This window comes from Corvus moneduloides, chromosome 1, assembly GCF_009650955.1.
Source record: "Corvus moneduloides isolate bCorMon1 chromosome 1, bCorMon1.pri, whole genome shotgun sequence".
Classification (NCBI taxonomy): Eukaryota; Metazoa; Chordata; class Aves; order Passeriformes; family Corvidae; genus Corvus; species Corvus moneduloides.
The window spans coordinates 93,190,245-93,209,595 of record NC_045476.1 but is presented as its reverse complement, the minus strand read 5'-3'; positions in this window follow the sequence as shown (position 1 = coordinate 93,209,595).

Below are 19,351 nucleotides of genomic sequence, written 5' to 3'. Positions count from 1 at the left end.
CTTACAATTGTGTATCTGTATGCTACATTTGTTTAACCTATTATTTCCCACTACAGCAGAAACCCAGTATTTCCCACTACTTGAACTGCATCTGATATTACAGAGTGACATTCCTAGTAAAACCACTTGGACTAGACCTACTTCAAGGTCAAGACCAAAAGAGAGTAGAGGAGAGGCGAGGAGAGAGGAGGGGAGAGGAAGGCTTTCATGGACAGACCTTGTGAATAGACTTACCTTCACAAATTTTGTGCTGTTTACCCAACAAGCTAAATGACATAAACAGTTACAGAAAGGTTTAACTGAATGAGAATTTTGGGGGATAAAGCAAGAGTGTTCTTTTTTCCATTTGTAACTAATCTTTACTTTTTTAATTACTTGTAACTTATATTTCCAGTCATGGAAAACAAAAGTACCATCTGACATAAACAAGTTGTGCCATGTGTGATATATGATCAGCCTTCAATAGTCAATTCAAGCAGTTCAGATGCTTAAAAATTTTCACGCTAACACGTGAATGATGATGAATAACTAGGAGATATATAAAGCCAGAATTTAAATCAGAATTGTGATTATTTCTAATTAATTCTAGTGTTAGTGCATTCTTGACACCATGGTAGCATATCCAGTAGTCTCTGTCAGTGCACATATACTGTTCCTATTGATTTCTTTTTATAGTGAAAAAACAGCCTGACATAACAGGATTTAGGATACATTATTTCCCTAATATATAAATTTCTGATATATAGGTAGGTGATTTGTAGTTATATGTGATATTCAACTGTAAGTATTAGAATAATATTTTTGCTAGTATTTAATCTTTAGTTTACCACACAAAAGAGAAGTATAAATCTTTAAAAAACCCCAAAACACCTCCTTTATTAAAGAAAGAATACATCAAAAAATTAATGAAATATATAATTAAATTTAAAACTACTACTTTGAGGGAAGAGGCAAAAGGAAACAAGTCTGAGATAAAATGATTTTTATTATATGACAGATTTCAGTAGATGTGTTCCCCACCTGGCTTTAAAATTAATATTGTTTTGGTGCAATTGACTATTATAGAGAATTAGGATAAATATGCAATTTTAACAGGATATCATTCTATTCCTCATAGGGGTACAACTCTCTAGTTTCTGTTACTATAGTTTGTTTTGATGGAAAATATCAGAAAGGAAATTCTTTACATTTTTGTATAATCATTACCTAAAACAAAAAAAAGAGTTACAATATGGAACTCCTGCCCATGTATTTGGTGTACCAAATCACCTTACATCTGTTTAAAAACCCCTGCTTTTGTAAGGTAAGGGACTCCTACGCTTTCAAGGGTCAATCATTACAAGGCTTAGGAGAGATGGTATAACCTCAGTCTAAATGAAAGGAAAGGGCTACAGGGCCACGTATTTGTAGCTTCCTCACTGACAAAAAAAAAGGGCTTGTGGATTGGACAAGGTTGTGGTTGAGGCTGAAGAGAAGCAACAGGCAATACTGCAGTTTTGTCTCCTCTTACTGCCTAACTTCAGATCTGACTTTATCAGAGAAGAATTTTCAGTGGTGTCAGCTTGACCAGCCAGATTGGTGTTAGCTTTGGTGTTTCTAAAGGGCAGTGGAGGCTTTCAGGTGACTCGCAGAAACCACCTGTGTAATGCAGCCATTCATAGTGATTTATCAGCTATCACAGGGATAACTAATACAGCATGATTTAAGGGAAATGTCACCTGACTCCTACTGTTTGACTTTGCCAAAGAGTACAAGCATTCAGATGGTGAGTTAGGGTGATTTACCATGTCTCAAATGAAGAAAAATCACTTCTCAAAATATGCTAACTCAAAAATTGGACTCATATGAGATTATTTGGAGTCTGCGATGTGAACTCAGTGTGCCATCATATGGTAGGATATGAGCCAGTTCTGGACTAGAATGGCTGCTCTAATGTGGCATGGTACACAATTCCTGAAAGGCAATGGATATTAGTTTAGTAGACTTAACTTTTGTTTCTCAAGAACTTCCAGAGTGCTCAGTTAAAACTTTATGAGACTGAACTTACATCCATCTGCATCTTCTGAACAGATTTAACTTATAGAACTCTGTTAATGCTGTAGAAGTTGGTGGCAGAGCAAGGAACTGAATCCTGATTACCAAAAGTAGCAGGCATGCTAGTGCTGGATCATCAGTCCCCCCACTATTGATATTCATTAATGCCACCGCCGCTCATACTGCGATTTGCTTTGCAATACTGATAGTTCCCTTGGTAAAATGGAAATCATGCAGGTGCTCATCAGTGTAAGAGCAGGTGGTAGAAGCCTGCTTTTAAAATGTGATCAAATGCTTTAATTCAGAGATAGAAGACTTACTGTTCCTGAATTTAGCTCAGAATAAAGCCAAACTGACAGTTAAGAATGTCCAGCATGGCTGGATTTTTTTCCTGTTATGTTTTGGCACCTTGTTTATTTTGGTACTTTGTTTATTCTTTTGCTATCAGTATTGTTGCTTTATTCCTTGGCAAATTGGGATCCAAGAACAGCCTCCTTTATGGTAAAAATGCTATATTGTCTCTTACCTCCTGTTCTTCAGCCTAACAATATCAGTATCAAATCCCTAATAAGAATGTTAGTAGATAAATGCTTTATAAAATGTAGGTATTGATAATATTCTTACACATCCTGGTGCCTAAAACTTTTAATGCTCTATTCCCCCGTGTTTCCAAAATTTCTCCTTAAGTTTTATATATACTGAGGGATGGCTTATTCATATTTATGTTAATTACTTTCCCTTGGAAAAAAGAAGTACACTAGTCTATTTTGTCTGGATATTGTATTAGTTTAGAAGATTGGCAACTTGTATCTATTAGAAATGTGTCTTAATAGAAAGGAGTTTATCTTTCAGGAGAAATTGTAGGTTGGTAATCTGAGAATCAGTGTTCTTCTGCATACCCTTGCAGCAGACTTGGCATGTGCAGTAACCACAGAAGTGTCTTTACATGTTTTTTGCATAACCTTCAGAGATCATTCCAGATGGGAGAGACCAGTTAGGAACTTCTGCAGAGTTCCCAAAGCTCATTCACTCAGTTTGAGACCAAGCAGCATGTCAGTTACATGCACAGTTATCCTTTACCAAGGACAGGAATCAGTCCAGTAATTTAGCACTTCAAAGGTCTGACTGACTTTCAGATACTACTGATCTGGTCAAAATGCTGAACAGTAACAGACTGCACATCATATTACCAATCTCGTGAGGTAGCTCAGGAAAAATTTAATGTGCAGTTAAGAAGAAAAAGCATATTTTCAAGTATCAATGGGACTGTCAGTCTTATTTTCATAATATTACTACTCAAAAATAATCAAAGTCAGAACTAAGGAAAAAAGGGCAGTCTGTTAGCATTCATCTTGGCAAAATATCTCCCAGTTTTTACTTTTGTGTTTAGTTAATTTAGTTTAATGACTAATAATACAAAGTCTTAAGTAAACAGGAAAAATAATGATGCTTACAACAGACTACAATACAGCATATCCAGTACAGTCTTTAAGGAAGATTAGTGCCTTTCATTGCCTCTCTTGAAGATAGAATCCATTTTTCTTTTTTCTGCCTCTTTGCCAATTAGCCATTTTTGCACAACTCCTTTAAGTAATACCAAGCTATTTGGTATTGAGGTTTACTTCAGTCAGCAGCTTTGACTTACTGATCGAGTCAGCTTTCTTGGTTTTGGTGTGTCGAGCTCCTGTGTTTCAATTATTCCCTCATCATTTTACTTCCTGTCTTCTAGTCTGCCATACTTTTGATAAAGTAGAGAGTCTTGTGGGGCTAGAAAGCCATTGAATCATCTTGCACTGTAATGCTGGATCTGGATACCTGCCACCAGGGCAAAATGTTACTAGATTAAAATTGAGAGAGCTATATTTAAGAGAGAAAGTAGCTTTAATTAAGAGACTGTACTTACACTAAAAGGTTTTATATATGTTTACAACTTTCTGGCATTCCTGCTGAAGGAGAGACAACCGAGAACCTGAAGAGATACAATAAATCTGTTCCTTTCTCCCCCCTTTTTTCTTCATGGGCATGTGACAGAAAAAACTGCTGCCCTAGTTGTAGGAGACCAAAGAGAAAGAAGTGACTGAAATAGATCAGTTAGTCTGGTGGGTGGAGCACTAACAATGTTCAGCATGCTCTATGAATTCAGTGTAATAATTGCCCCTCCATTCTATACAGAGGACAAATACATTGAATATTCAAGTGTAATAATTGCCCCTCCATTCTATACAGAGGACAAATACACTGAATAAAATCAGGCTGGACAGTAATAGGGATCAAAATAGTGGATTGAGCAAAAAACAGACTTTATAATTGTGTCTCAGTCAATAGTCAAGGTATTTAAATGTTCCTCTTGCCTAAGTTTTTACTTCAACTGTCAATAAAATGTTTTTATAAAGGTGAACTACAGTGAGTGCTGGCAAAACCACTTTGTTAGAAACCAGACTCTTCTGCCTTGAAATAGTTTGGGAAAGTAAAATGTCACTACAGTAAATACTATTTCAGATTTTTTACTTGATTTGGAAAAAAAAAAATCCAAAATGTCTGGAAAGGAAAGAACTACAGCACAGAGCTGAATTTTACATTTTAAATAATAATATGAAGATGAAATATTCCCTTTTCTGTCTTTTTTTAATTATGTGTGGCAAAACAAGGATTGACTGCAATAATGAAGTTTTTGTGAAGATTTCTCACATCTTTTGACTTGCTGGAGAATTTCCAAAGCTGGCTTATTTTACATAAAATATGAATTATTTGATATTTCTTCCAAACTTCTCCACAGTTTTCACTTGTTCAACAGCTTGTACATTTTCTATTGTTTCAGATCTCCAAAGCTTCAGCATCTTGTACAACCAAAAGTTGTGTTGTCATACAAATCCACCATGTTTGATAAATGTCTGTTTGCTCTCATGATAGATGGGGTTTGGCAGTACCATCAGCTGCCTCAGAACTAGCCAGATAGTGTCTGGTACATTCTTGTCAGGACCTCTTTCCTACTAATGGGTGTTATTTTTGAATCTCTTACCTCCTGTTTCATGTTTTCTTCTCAGTTCCAAATCAACTGATTTATGGTACTTCCTTCTATTTTCAACCTCTATTTTTTGTCATGTAGTTTTGCTACAGGCCAGTCCTAAATATTTAAGAATTGATAGACCTGCTAGACTCAGATATTAAAAAGCCATGCCTAACTTGAGATTGGGTTAAAAATCAGGTCCATTAACTGCAACACAATCTCTCTTTGCCATTTAAAGCTGAGCTTTTAAAGATTCTTTTACAAATGTATAGTTTTAATAAGAATTGGTTACTACTCTGACTTGAAAAGCTGACGTTATCATGCTGTTAAATATACCCGTAAAAGACAACCAATATCAAGAAAATAGACAATTAATTTGTAATGCCTGCTAAATTTTTGTTCTGTGTGGGCAAATGAGAGCTGAATACAAGCACAGTTGCATGGATGAAGCTCTTCATTTGTTCTTATGCTGGAAAGGATAGCAATTTGCCTTAAACTGAAAGTAAAGACTAGGACTGACAATGAGATTTGCTCAAATATACACCAAATGCTAACTTTAAACAAATGTTTATACAATGACAAGCTTGTATCTACGTTAAGAAATTCACATGCAATTAATTCTTGTGTCTTTACAATCTGTCCTACAAATGTTCAAATCATCAAAGGTTTCTTTTTTCTTCATCTACCCAATTAAGAAAGCATCTAATACTTGAGTTTGAACATAGAATATTGTCAGAACTTGGCCATTAATTCCCCCCCAAGAATTTCTTTTTAGGCAGAAAAGCCTTAGTCCTACATATCTTCATTGTCTGTTGCTCTTCTTCCTCTGTGTCAAATAAGATTTTTCAAATCTCATCTTCGTTTTGCATTTTTTATAGAAGTGAGACCTGTATTTTAATATCTCTTTATAAAAGATTCTGTGAAAAGATAATGGTTAAAGCTGTGAAACTCATGCTTTAGTGTCTCTATCCCTGTCTCCACCTCCCTGACTCTATTTATTTTGAAATAAATGTTTGCATTCCACTTGTGTGGAAACACAGAACTGTTTTCACAGAAACAGTCCTGAGTTACTAACTTTAAATTGCATGTGCACCTTCCACTGTGGTGTCCATGAATTTCTCACTTTTCAAAGTTTGGCTGACAAGGAAATCTGCAAACCTCTCCCAGGAACCCACATCAAGAAAAGAGACTTCCTAAAAAAGTTCTCAATTCCCCAAGCCTGTCAGTGTTTAACAGGCATTTGGACAGTGTCCTCAATAACATGCTTTAACTTGGTCAGCCCTTAATTAGTCAGGCATTTGGATTATATTGTCCCTTCCAAATGAAAGCTTAGTCTAAGAGTGTGACCCTCTTCCAGAGGCAAAAATGGGTCTGGTTTCCTTGCTCCCTGCAGGATTCAGCACCTGCCTTTTTCTCCCTTTTATAAGTCTCCTCCATGTGTACTGGAAATGCATTCAAACTGTGCATTCCATCCCCTCATGACACTGACTGCTGCTTTTTTAATGTATGGAGATAAAGTTTTACTGTATTCAAATATAATTTTGCTCATGTTGTGAGAGACTTCAGGTTTTACAACACACAGACTCCTTCTACTACTCCTTTGCTTCATTGTCTTTCTCTTTCCAAACCTTCCTTGAAAAGAGATATTTAATAATATATTTTATTCCTTAGTTTTATCTTCATTTCTTTAATTCTAGTTCAATGTAATTATAACAGAATTTTTTTTTAATCACTATTTTCTCCTGGTATAAATGAAGACAATGTCATTGATCTTTTGAAAACACCAGCAATGTGAAAAATGAGTACTTAAGTCTTCACTTCCAAATATCATTTCTGGGGATTTTTCATATGAAAGGCAGTCTACACAAAGGAGGATTGTGGAGCAGGTAGAATACATGACAATAGTTATATTTCAAAACACTGCAGTTCACTAGACAATACTGAAGCCTCTTTAGAGACATTAATTTCTTGCTTAGAGTAGCTAAGCTGTGTTATGTGTTTGATTTTACTGAATACTGTTATAGTCCTGTATACACAATCCGGGTACAGATGTTCAGCTGGGTTAAATCAGCATAATATTATTGACTCAAGTGAGCCCATTCAAATCTCAGGTTTGTTTTGCATTTTTTACCAAAGAGAAACCCATGAGTATTTTAAGGACCTGTTTATAAAAGATGCTATAAAGAGGTAATGGTTACAGCTGTGAAACTGATGCTCTTTAGATAGATATACCATAATTTTTAAAACCTGCTACTTTTGTTTGTACTTTCCAAGGCACTACACATTTTTCTCCCTCTGTGCAGTACATCTACTTCTAAGGGCAGGCTTCATGGAAATATTTCGACAGGGGACTACAGTTGAAACCACTGCACTCACATCAGCTGCAAGCAGAGTTCAAGCAGCTTGTGAGGGAAAGCAATAGTGCCTGCAGCCTACTGGCCCCCCTGCCTGCTGGTCAGTCGTCTGCCCACTTTGCACCAGCCTTTAATCAACTGGAGGACTGTCAGACGTCATCTCTCCCCTCTTCCCACATACTCAAACATTCTGCCTTCTTTTTTAGATAGTAAGTAAACATTTATTTCAGGTTTCCAATATATCTTTGGTTAAAATGAGGGTGTGTTTGAGGCTGAAAGATTAATTAAAATATACCACTGACACCTTTCCAACTCTTTCCCCATTTTCTTCACAATGAACTTTCTGAGTTGTTTGCAAAGCTGGGATCATTCCATAATCCTACCAACCATTTTTGTACCTACCTCACAGTGGTCTCATCTGTCTCACCTTCCACCAGGCTGTAGGAGTTGAGAAGGTCTTGAACTCAAAAACCATATTACAATCAAGATTGAACATAGCAGTAGGTTGAAGGTTGGACTTGATGATCTTAAAAATCTTTTCCAACCTTAACGATTCTATTATTCCACGATATGTGGCATGCATTTCTTCCCTTTTGTCAGCAAAGTGAGGAAAACAGATTGTTACCAACAATCCTTGGCTGGCTCCACAGCCATCCAGCTAACATTGTTTGAGACCCACATATTAGCCCTTTATCTTCTTGGCCTCTACAGGGTCCTAAAAAATTAATACAGACACCCCCACACCCCAACAAATCTGTCTCTGAATTGCATTCTCTCTCCATCACAATTAAAAGACTCAACACTTTCTTAGTTTTCTTAAATCAAAAGCATTTCCAGGCCTTGCATTCTCTCTGTCTTTTGTAACATATTTGCTTCTTGACTGCTTTTGGATGTATTTGTAAACATCTATGCTAATTTTTCATATTTGTCTTAACCATTTCCTCTTGCATCTAAAACTTTCGTAACCTCATTTTTAACTCAGGTATTCTCAATTCTTCCTTTGAATTTTCCAGTCTCAAAGCATCCTGATACATGGTGTCAGTAAGGTTACAATTTTTCCATTTCAGAATTTTTGAGAAAGGTATAGGACCAGTGTTACTTCTAGACTTTAAAATCTCCCAAACTCTGTCAATTTATTTATCCAAATAAACAATATCTAATATCCAAAATGAGCTAACATTTTCCAGTAAAAATCAGGGAAGATACTGATAGCATTCACCACTGGCTTGTCATCTTATATTCTGTTTAGGTCTCTGGTGAAATTTCTCCAAGGAACAAGGTCTGACAAATCAATTAACTTTCTTCTTCAGACTTGTAAATTACTTGAAGTTATACTGATGTCATTTTGATTTTTGCCTTTATTTTTCTTATATATTCTCTGTATTCTTTACACATATATTTGTAGCCTATTCTATTAGTGGCTAGTTTTCCCAGTAATTTTCCATGCCCTGTCCCTCGGCAGAAAGACAAAACAAATTCCAGGGCCTCTATCCTCCCTTGGTTCTCCCTTGCTACCAAGGTTGAGAACAACACTTCAAGACACATTTTCATAAACAAAGTACAGCCAGCATCTGGGGGGGGGGGGGGGGGGGGGGTCCAGAGAAGGGGATGGACCTGGGGGGAAATTGCATCACCACTTGTCCTCCTAATTGGTGCTTTTTGTCAACTATGCTAATTTGCCACACTTGTAAAACTTTATTTAGCCCCTTCGGGCGGGCCTTTGTGGACATTCTTCCATAACTGCCTCTGGAGCTCCAATAAATATCCACTTTTATATTACCTTCTATACTAAAATTATCTCTAAAGTGCATTTTGTTTCATTTCTAGGTTGAAAAAGGCATCAATACAATGTTTGGCCATAATAAAAAACCTGCAGTATCTAGTTCTCAAAAAAAATTACAAAATAAACAATAAAGATACCAATGCTAAGGATGAAAGACATATTCAACCCTCATGCACACCCCCATATGATAAAAATACAGAAACATTCTGAAATGACCCAAGTTAAAAGTTCTTTTAGTGGCTAAGCCACTATCCATCCTACTTGAGAACTTGTGGCAGTCTGGTGAAGTTCTAACTGACTGGAAAAGGGGAAACATAACCCCCATTTTTAGAAAGGGAAAAAAAGAAAGGGGTCAAAGAGGAACTACAGACGAGGTAGTCTCACCTTGGTGCCCTGCGAGACCATGGAGCAGATCCTCCTGGAAACTGTGCTAAAGCATATGGAAAATAAGGGGATGATTGGTGGCAGCCAACATGGCTTCACTAAGGGCAAATCATGCCTGTTGACAAATTTGGTGACCTGTGACAGCATTACAGAAGTGGTTGATGAGGGAAGAGTGACGTCATCTGCCTGGACTTGTGCAAATTATTTGACACTGTCCCACACAACACTCTTGTCTCTAAACCAGAGAGGTGTGGATATGATGGATGGACCTCTGAGGGGATAAGGAAGTGGCTGGAGTATTTCAGACAAAGTGTTGCCATCAATAGGTCTTTCTCCAGGTGGAGACCAGTGACGAGTGGCATTCTTCAGGAGTACATGTTGGGACCAGTGGTGTTTAATGTTTTTGTCAGCAGCATGACAGTGGGATTGAGCTCACCCTCAGCAAGTTTGACATTATACCAAACTGTGTGGTGTGGCCAACCCGCTGGAGGGAAGGAATGCCATCCAGAGGGATCTTGACAGGGTTAAGAGCTGTGTTGATGCAAACTTCATGAAGTTCAACAGGCCAAGTGCAAGGTCTTGCACTTGGGTCAGGGCAATCCCAAGCACAAATATAAGCTGAGCAGAGAATGGACTGAGAGCAGCCCTGAGGAGAAGGACTTGGGAGTGTTGGTTGACGAAAATCTCAACATGAGATGCAATGTGCACTTGCAGCCCAGAAGGCCAACCACGTCCTGGGCTGCATCCAAAGCACTGTGGCCAGCAGGGTGAGAGAGGAGATTTACCCCCTCTACTCCACTCTCATGAGACCCTACCTGGACTACTGCATCCAGCTCTGGATAAGAACAACATGAACCTGTTGGAATGAATCGAGAGCAGGTGCACAAAGATGATCATAGGACTAAAGCACCTGTCTTATGAAGACAGGCTGAAAGACTTGGGGTGGTTCAGCCCAGAGAAGAGAAAGCTCCAGAGATACCTTACAGGAGCCTTCCAGTACCTAAAAGAGGCCTACCAGAGAGATGGAGAGGGACTTTTTGCAAGGGCACAAAAAAATACTTTTGTCCTTTGATAGGACAAAGAGTAATTGATTTAAACTGAAAGAAGGTGCGTTTAGATTAGACATTAGGAAGAAATCCTTTACTATGAGGGTGGTGAGGCACTGGGACAGATTGCCCAGAGAAGCTGTGAATGCCCGATCCCTGGAAGTGATCTAGGCCAGGTTGGGTGAAAGAGGTGATGAAGTCGTGGGCAGACTGCAGATTACTCCTACAGAAGAAGGTGAAGGAACATCTAGCTCTCTTGGAAGGAAAATTAAAGCACTATCACTTTATTGCTGAAAGTGGAAGGGTAGTGTCTGTTCTCCGAGTCCAACAGAACAAAATTTATGCAGAAGGTTAGGTGTATTTTGAAAAGGAAGTCCCAACTAAATAACTAGGATCAAAGATAGAGACATTCTGAAGCTGCCATACTTCCTTGCCTGAGATGATTGATCTGAATCTGATGGATTATGTTCTTCTGAAGCACATTGAAATAATGGAGGCTGAATATGGCTTTGAAATAGAGGCTTTGAACACTGGCTTCTACTTTGTCACTTTGTCACAGGCTATTTGATCCTTGTTTTACTCACACTGTTGACACAGCCTGCCATGTTGGCCCTACTCCTATGTTGTGGTGGAATAACAGAGATCACATTCAAGAGGCTATTAGAAGAATATTGGACAAATTATGGTTCCTTTCCTGCATTATTTATAAAAACAATGGAATTGCCTACTTGGCCTTACTTATTCCAGCATTGTCAGTCCCCATCTTGATAGTATTCATATATATATATAGATACATTGGACTATGATAATAAAGGCACAAACATTATTGCACATTGTTGGTATCCACAGTATGTTTATTTTCTGGTGTTAATTAAAGAAGAATACAAGTACTTTCTCTGCTCAAAGATACTTCCCATTTAAATAGTCAAACTACGTGAGTGTACTGAGTTCTGAAAATTGCATAAATTTTACCTGAAGTACCTAACCAGTAATAAATGGTGTGATTCATAAATCACTTTTTCCCCCCAAATTCCAGTATTCTATTTTCATCCTATATTCTCTTGAAAGCAATAGCAAGTCATAAACCATGAAGCAGAGCAGCTGAGCAGCAATAAGTATTGCAAATGGAACATCAAAAAACTGCTGAATTAAAGTGGAAAGAGGCCAAACTAGAAAAACTGTCTCTCCTTTCTGTAGACCAATCACAGTCCAATAATATTGAGTCTAAAATCTTCCCTAACACACTGCAGTTCCTTCTATTTCGTATTGCTCTTCCTTTTTTGACACTCCATCCATTCAAGCAACTGCACCTGAAGTCTGCAATAGGAACTTAGATAAAATAGGGCTTGATCATAATTCTAGTATCAGAGCTCTCTCTAGTGGTGACTGTGCTACCTCATTATCTATTATTCACCTTAGCTAAATACAAGGCAGCGTGAGTACATCTCAAATGGGACACCAGTAAATTCCTCCTTTAGTGACACCCAGACAAATTTTAGGCTGATGGAGGTATGTTAGGATGAGAATACAGAAGTGTGAAGAGAAGGGAGATGGATTCCTAGTTGAGTTGAGACCTTGGATTTTGGGCAGATAAGGTATGAACACAATCATCATGCCACCACCAGCCGCTTAAACTAACCAAGGGGCAGGACAGAAAAAAACTAGTGAGGAGTTCACCATCTCAGCTCTCTGTTCTGCTGAAAACTGCTGTTTTCAGCAGCAGCACCAACAAAAGAGAAGGTCATACAGGTTTAGCTGGCTTAAGGCAAAGGCTGGCCAGTTATTTATAATTATTAGGTTGATACTTTCACGCTACAGAATCCCCCTTTGCATTAAAAGGACTGAAGGGTCAGCCAGCTTTTCTTCTACTGACTGTGATTTGTCGGCTGTGACTGGCGGGGAGGAGTCGCATGAGAGGTTGTAACAAACTTCGGCATAATTTTGGTCAAGGTCAGTTGGTCAGTCAGTACCCCAAGAAAAGTAACTAAAGCTGTATGATTTATCTTTTTCAATGTTTCCAAATGAGAAGAAGATCTTTGAAGGAAGAGAGAGGCCTGGAAAGAATGCCAGATTGTGTAGAGCTGCACTAGAACACCATAAGAATGGTTGTTAAGAGGCACAGCAGTACAGAGGACTGCACAAGAGCCTAGGGAACTGGTTTCTTTGTATGAAAGGATATCAAACTTAACAGAAGTGATTTACTCTTTAGGAGAATGAGGTGCCTATAAGAAGGCTGAGAGATCTCTAAATATCAGGGAGTGGACGTATACTCCTAGAGTTTAAAAAACAAAATAAAAATTAAAATTAAAATTTAAAAAACTCCACATAGCTCTCCAACTACAAAATAACACAATCATTGGACCTAAAATTAAAAGCTCTTTGTTTTCAGTTTATTAGAGGATTCATTTATCAGAGAGCCTAATAATTCTGCAGAGATAATGCAAGTATGCCCTTACAGCAAGAAAGACCAAGAGTATCTTGGACTGTGTCAAGGAGAGTGCTGCTGGCAGGTGAGGGAGGCAATTCTTCAGCTCTGTTCATCCCTGGTGACACCACACCCGGGGTACTGCAACAACTTCTGGGCTTCTCAGTACAAAAAAGAGATGGACGTACTGGAGAGAGTCCAGCAAAAGGCCACTAAGACATCTGAGGAATTGAAGCATGTCTCCTGTGAAGAAATGTTGAGAGAGCTGGGACCATTTGAGCTGGAGAAAAGAAGGCTCAGGGGGATTTTATCAATGTATATAAATGCCTAAGGAAAGGGTGGATGGAGGACAGAAACAGGCAATCCTACAAAACTGTAGGATCAGTCCTCTTGTAGCTTTTCAAGAGGACTGGTTTTGGGTTGAAATGCTGTCTCATGCATGTATTTCTGCAGACTATTACAGACTTTAGACTCCTCAAATGAGAGCTTTGCTGCATGTGAGTCATTCATACTGTGTACCTTCATGTCATGAAGACTTTGTCTTAGGAGCTAAGTCTCCTCCCTTCCTCCAGTATGCCAGGCAGAGTCTTGGTTTCTGTGAGGAGTTTATGAAGCTAAGCAGTATGGCTGCTAGGGAGGAGGGTGGATTTTGGCCTTCACATCATTGTTGTGGACGTTCTTCTGGCCAGGTCCTCCGTATGGAAACATCCATGAATATTCTTGGGTACAGAATATGCAATAAGAGACAGAGTGAATAATTTCCCTCAAAAGATCTAAAGCATGAATAAAACAATTTTCGTTGTCAAATTCCCATCCCTGTGCAACAACACCAAGTATTTTATTGCAAACTCTGTTCTCCAGGCTTATATTTATGGCCACTGAACAGGCTTTTAATGGTGGATTTAAAGACATACTGCCATCAGCTGAAAAGTTATAAAGATCTTCTTTCCATCTATTTTTTTCAGAACCGTTTGGGGTGGTCACTTACAAATAAATTGAGTCTCTAAATAAATCTTATTTATTCCTTTTCAAAGATCCCTTTCCACTCCTTTTCTTACTCACTGATACCAACTGCTATAATCTAGCCATTTAAAATCATTTGATTCATATTGGTAATAGAAAATCCCTAGAAATTTAACACTTGGATCTTAATTACCAAGAAAGCTATTCTGTGAATTAGATTGGAATATAGTATGCTTGTATAAAGCCCTTTTCCCACATAAGGTGCAGTGGCAGTGAGACTTTTATGATGAACTGAACAATGTCTGATAATAAAGCTGTATCACTCCACTAATCTGAAAGGTCCTAGGAGTGATACACTTTTTGTCAAGGCAGCTTTATAGTAGGATTCTTCCATCTGGAAGGCAGGCTACTGTCAGGCAATATTTCATTTTGTGAGTGTCGTTACACACATTTCTCATGCTTGGCAAGGTAAGAAGTGACATGCTGAGTCAAAGTTCTGCTATCTACATCTGACTATACATCCAGACTGACATGACAGCCTTAAAGATTCACAGAGTTACTATAGTTAATAAGCATGTTTCCTTCTGTCTGAGAGGGAAATCAAGTACGTGCATTGGAAGATTTCACTTGCCATTGTCCAAAAGTTATATAAAAACATGCTGTTTAGCCAAACTTACCCTCCCTATGCAACAATAATGAAGAAATTCTAAGTAAAGTTTTTCTACATTTTTAAAATCAAATATAAATAGTCTGCCATTTTTTTAGAATAGTCACCATAACTTAAAGGAAAAAAACAGTAGATGGGTCAAAGTTGACATAAGTTTTGGTGAAATTTTTGTTTTGATAGAATAGAAAAAGTACTTGACTATACAACACATTTATTTACATATTTTTGTTTAAACTGCAAATTATTCTGTCTCTGTATGTTTCTGGCAAAGAAGAATTTTCTGTTGGCAAAGAATAAATTAATATATAGCATGTTAAACTGCTATATCAATTTACTCTTAAAATTAGCAATGTCTTTGCCATGCACAGGGCAATCTTTTGTGCATGATGCGCAATTAGTCTACGCTTGAATTCCAGTTAGACAGCCAAAACTCTACAAGTGAGCTGAATACTTCTGATGGTATTTTAAGACTTGTCTATAATTGTTCATATTTTTGGCCTATGTCTTCTATATAGGCCATTTCTCACTTTGAAGTTGGAAACACATTGATCATAAACCATGCTTTAATGTGATATCATCAACAGGTGCAAATGTCAGATATATATTCTCCGTAGTAAGTGTCTTTGTAGTAAAACCAACACACCAGAATCCAAAAGAGCTTAATTTGAAATAATTTCTACTTTAACTACATATAATTAGAAGCAATGAGGTCCAGTCTCTGCAGTGGTGTCTACTGCTTTTTAGGTATCCAGGCTGCATAGATGCAGCTGTAGAGGCTCAGAGGCAAAGAGAGAAGTTGAAGAGGAATTATCTGCTGTGCTTAATTTAGCATGTGAGCCAAAAAATTGAACCACCAAGAACTTGCTTTGCATACAATGAGGAAAGTAAACTTTGCTATTGAAACCAATTTTCAATTTTGATGGAAACATCCATTTCCAGTTCCTTCAGTATCATTTTATATATTAAAACAGGACTTGAAGATCCAAAAAAAAATAGAAGAGCCTTATTATTCAGGGTCTGGTGCAAAGCCCTATAACATGAAACTGTGTTCCATAAGTGAAGAGGTCTGGCAGAAAGAATGGCTGGGAATGGAATAGCTCAGATAGGTGGTATGACTTTCCAAATCTCAGACTTGAGCAGAAGAGGGAGAAGTCTCCTTTTATAGTTCTACACCCTAAAAGCAGATTTTTTTTCCCCTACAGGACTCTGGTGTGGTTGTCTTGCATAGTATATAATACAAAAATGAGAGAGGGCAAAAAGGACTGTGTTTTCCTGAATTCACAAAAATCAAAAGAAAAATTCTTTCTCTTTTAACTGAAGTTGAAGTGTTTCCAAACTTTGTGCCATACTTTTCACTGTAAGACATTATAATTACAGTAGATCTTAGAATAAAATTAGCACATCCCTATGCAGTACAAATTAATGGAGAATAAAGGTAAGACCTGCATGGGTTTTATAATAAGTTATCATTGTATGTATATATATACATATAAAAAATATGTACGGACTAAAAAGAAGCCATTTCTGATTTACATCAGTGGAAGAGAGGGATGAACACAGTCTTTGAAATACAGTAGCAACTGTAATGCTCTTGCATACTTTCTTGGTTTCTGTAATCTCAATTTTGAAGAGCTTCATCATTCCTAGCTTGGTTAATATTCCCCAAAGTATTGCAAATCAAAACAAACCAACATGGTTATATTATATTATTATAAACAACCAATATTATAACCATCCAAGCATATTAAAACCAACATAATCACAAAAAAAAAAGAAAAAAAGAAAAAAAAGGACAGAGTTAAATTTGACAAAATGTAATAAATGATAAATTATTATCAAGTCCTTTAGTTTCACGTATTAAGGTGTTGGTCATAATAAACACACTTGGTCTTTAAGACAACATAACATGAAATCCCATTGGTATTTCCTGCAACTGATTTGTAATTCCCTACAAGCACGGTAGCTGTCCCCACCAGTTTGGCCTGATGGTGAACAAGGGAGAGAAATATACTCTGACCTTCACAAGTTGATTGATGCTATATAAGGAGGTCTAAAGGAGGAATATCATTACTTACAGGCATGCTATGCAGAATAGGAAAAAAAGAAGGCAAAGTAATGGGTAGCAGAATAGTGTCAATTTTCATAGGAATTTTAAGTTAATAAAGAGTGTGCTTCCCACCCTGCATCATGAGAAAATACTTTAAAAATACATTATTAGAAAAGCAAACACCCTTCTTGGTCTGAGCTACAGCGTGACCATATTCCATCAAAGTGCTGGGAATTTATCTAGGGAAAAAAGTTGAAGCTAAAAGGAAGAAATAAAAAATGTATAATTTTTCATTTTTTATCACATTCATTACATGTTACTATTCTTTAGACAACTTTTCATTCGAAAACAACTGATCAGGCAATAAAGAGCCTCTACCTCTACAGACCTCTGCAGTTAGCAACCAACACTTTCAAAGCATGACCTTGCATGAATCAAAATACCTCCCTTTCTCTGAACTCTTAATCTTTTAAGACAAATTTCCCGGTCTTTCAGATGGAGTCTCATTTCTTCTGTGCTGGGATGGGATGTTTCTTCCATCCTCCACTCTGCTCTGCTTTGCCAGTGTGTTGTCTCTTGTTTTCAGCCTTACCTGCTGCATATTTCTCAAATACTGCTCTGCCTCAGAAATCTCTCTGCCATATTTTGCCCCTTAGCTTTTTCTCTTGCTCAGTTTTCAGTTTTCTCAAACACCCACGCTGTGCTGCACTTCACCCAATCAACATTTCTTGAAGCTAGAAGAGACAATTACACCCACATTTCTTTTGGCAGTTTAGGCATCTTCTAGTATCTTGTCTCTCATGCTACCCTTGATGAGTGCTGGCTTCCTTTCCCTTAATCAGTTCTCTCCATAATTATTTCTCTCCTTAATCAGTTGTCTGATTACTATTCCCTCTCTACCAAGGATGATTTTTTCCCATCATCTGACATTGACAGTCTGCCCCACCTTGCTCATACTAGAAGCTTCCACTCTCAATTTTTTTGACACCCACATACTGCTGCTAAAATTGGTATCAACCTGAGTATCTCGTGCTAAATTGCCAGTATGGATTTGGACTAGTGGTGGGAGTCTGCTGGACCACTTCCACTAAGAACATTGACACCCGTAGTCTTTTACTGAGAGACTGATGGTTTTCAGAAACTCAATGGAGAACTAAAGTAAAGAATACTTAAGACAAACAAAAAAGAGGAGTTCATTTTTTTTGACTGAACTGGTCCAGAGCTATCATTTCTGCTGGGAGATGCTCTGAAGAATTCTTCAACTGGGCAATCTGCAACTGGTTAACTACATCCATTCCTCACTACTTCAATTAATAAGGACCTGAAAATGTGACTAGAGCAAATACCTGCACAGTCCAATTCAAAAATGATGAGGCAGTCTGAGCCCGTTAGATCTAAATGCATTCTACAACATTATTCAGCGGCAGAAAAAAACCCCCACATATTTTCCTGGTATTACTATGAATACTAATAAAATACCAATTAGGTTAAGATTCTTAAGATCTGGTAATGTTAGATCTTTGAAATGATTACAAATGGCTTTCCTTAAATCCCCTTCAGCTGTTATATGTTTTCTTGTTTGATCCCAACTGGATACCAGGTTTTCAGGAAATAGATGCTTACCATTTTAAGATGGAACCCTCTCTAATGTCTCATTTTGTTCAAAAATCACTGCTTGTTTCTGAGAATAGCCTCTATCTGCAGTTTAATTTCTTTTAAGAACGTTTGCACTATATTCGCTGAGTTGTTTCAAGAGTGCTGATAATACGGTGGTGGGTGGTGTCATGTTCTGCTCCTAAGAGGAAGGGAGCACCCAAGATTCATAGAAACCTATGATCAAAGAGAAAAAACAGAAGTCAGAAAGCTGTGAAAACATGAAGTCTTATCAATAAATTATACAGACAGCATGAAAATAAGTTGGCCCCTTGACTTCTAGTAGTGAAAGAAATAAAAGTATAAAGAAAAAAGGAAAGAGAGAGAGGGGTTAGATAGGAGAGGAAAGGAGATCACCTGTCCTGGATCCAACATCAGTCCAGCCAACAGGGTGTCCAGGATGCTGGGGGTACATCCAAGGCTTTGTTGGTATACTTTTTAATAGGTAAGTTTTTCCCACCAAGAGGCAAAGTTTCTCGCTTTCCAGGCAAATGAGTTATTGTGCACAGCCCATTCTTCTAGACCTTTTTGGAAATGGGTTGGAGGGCTTCCAGGGACTTTGGTGTTCTCATCCCCCTCTCCTTCACCTCAGTCCTGCACTTACACAGGACTGTGTTGTGCTTATCTGCAGGAGCTAGAACAAGGATATTTGTCACAGAAAAGTACTATGCATGGCCCCTTCACCAGCCACAGCCTGTTTTTCCTTGCCTCTTTGCACAGCAGGTTTGTACACAACAATCCTTGGCTGGCTCAATGGCCATTGGTGTTTGAGACAAACACATTAGCTCCTTATTATCTGGGCTTCTACAGGTGGTACATGGTTAGAAGCTATAGTGATCTACTGAGTTTCACTGGCAACTATTTCACTCTTCTCTCAGAATTCCCTCCATTAAAATCAAAAAATTGACTCTCAGAACAGTGGCAACCTCTAGCCATTTCTGAAAAAAGGACAAATGAATTTTTTTTGGTTTTGGATACTGGTCCATGC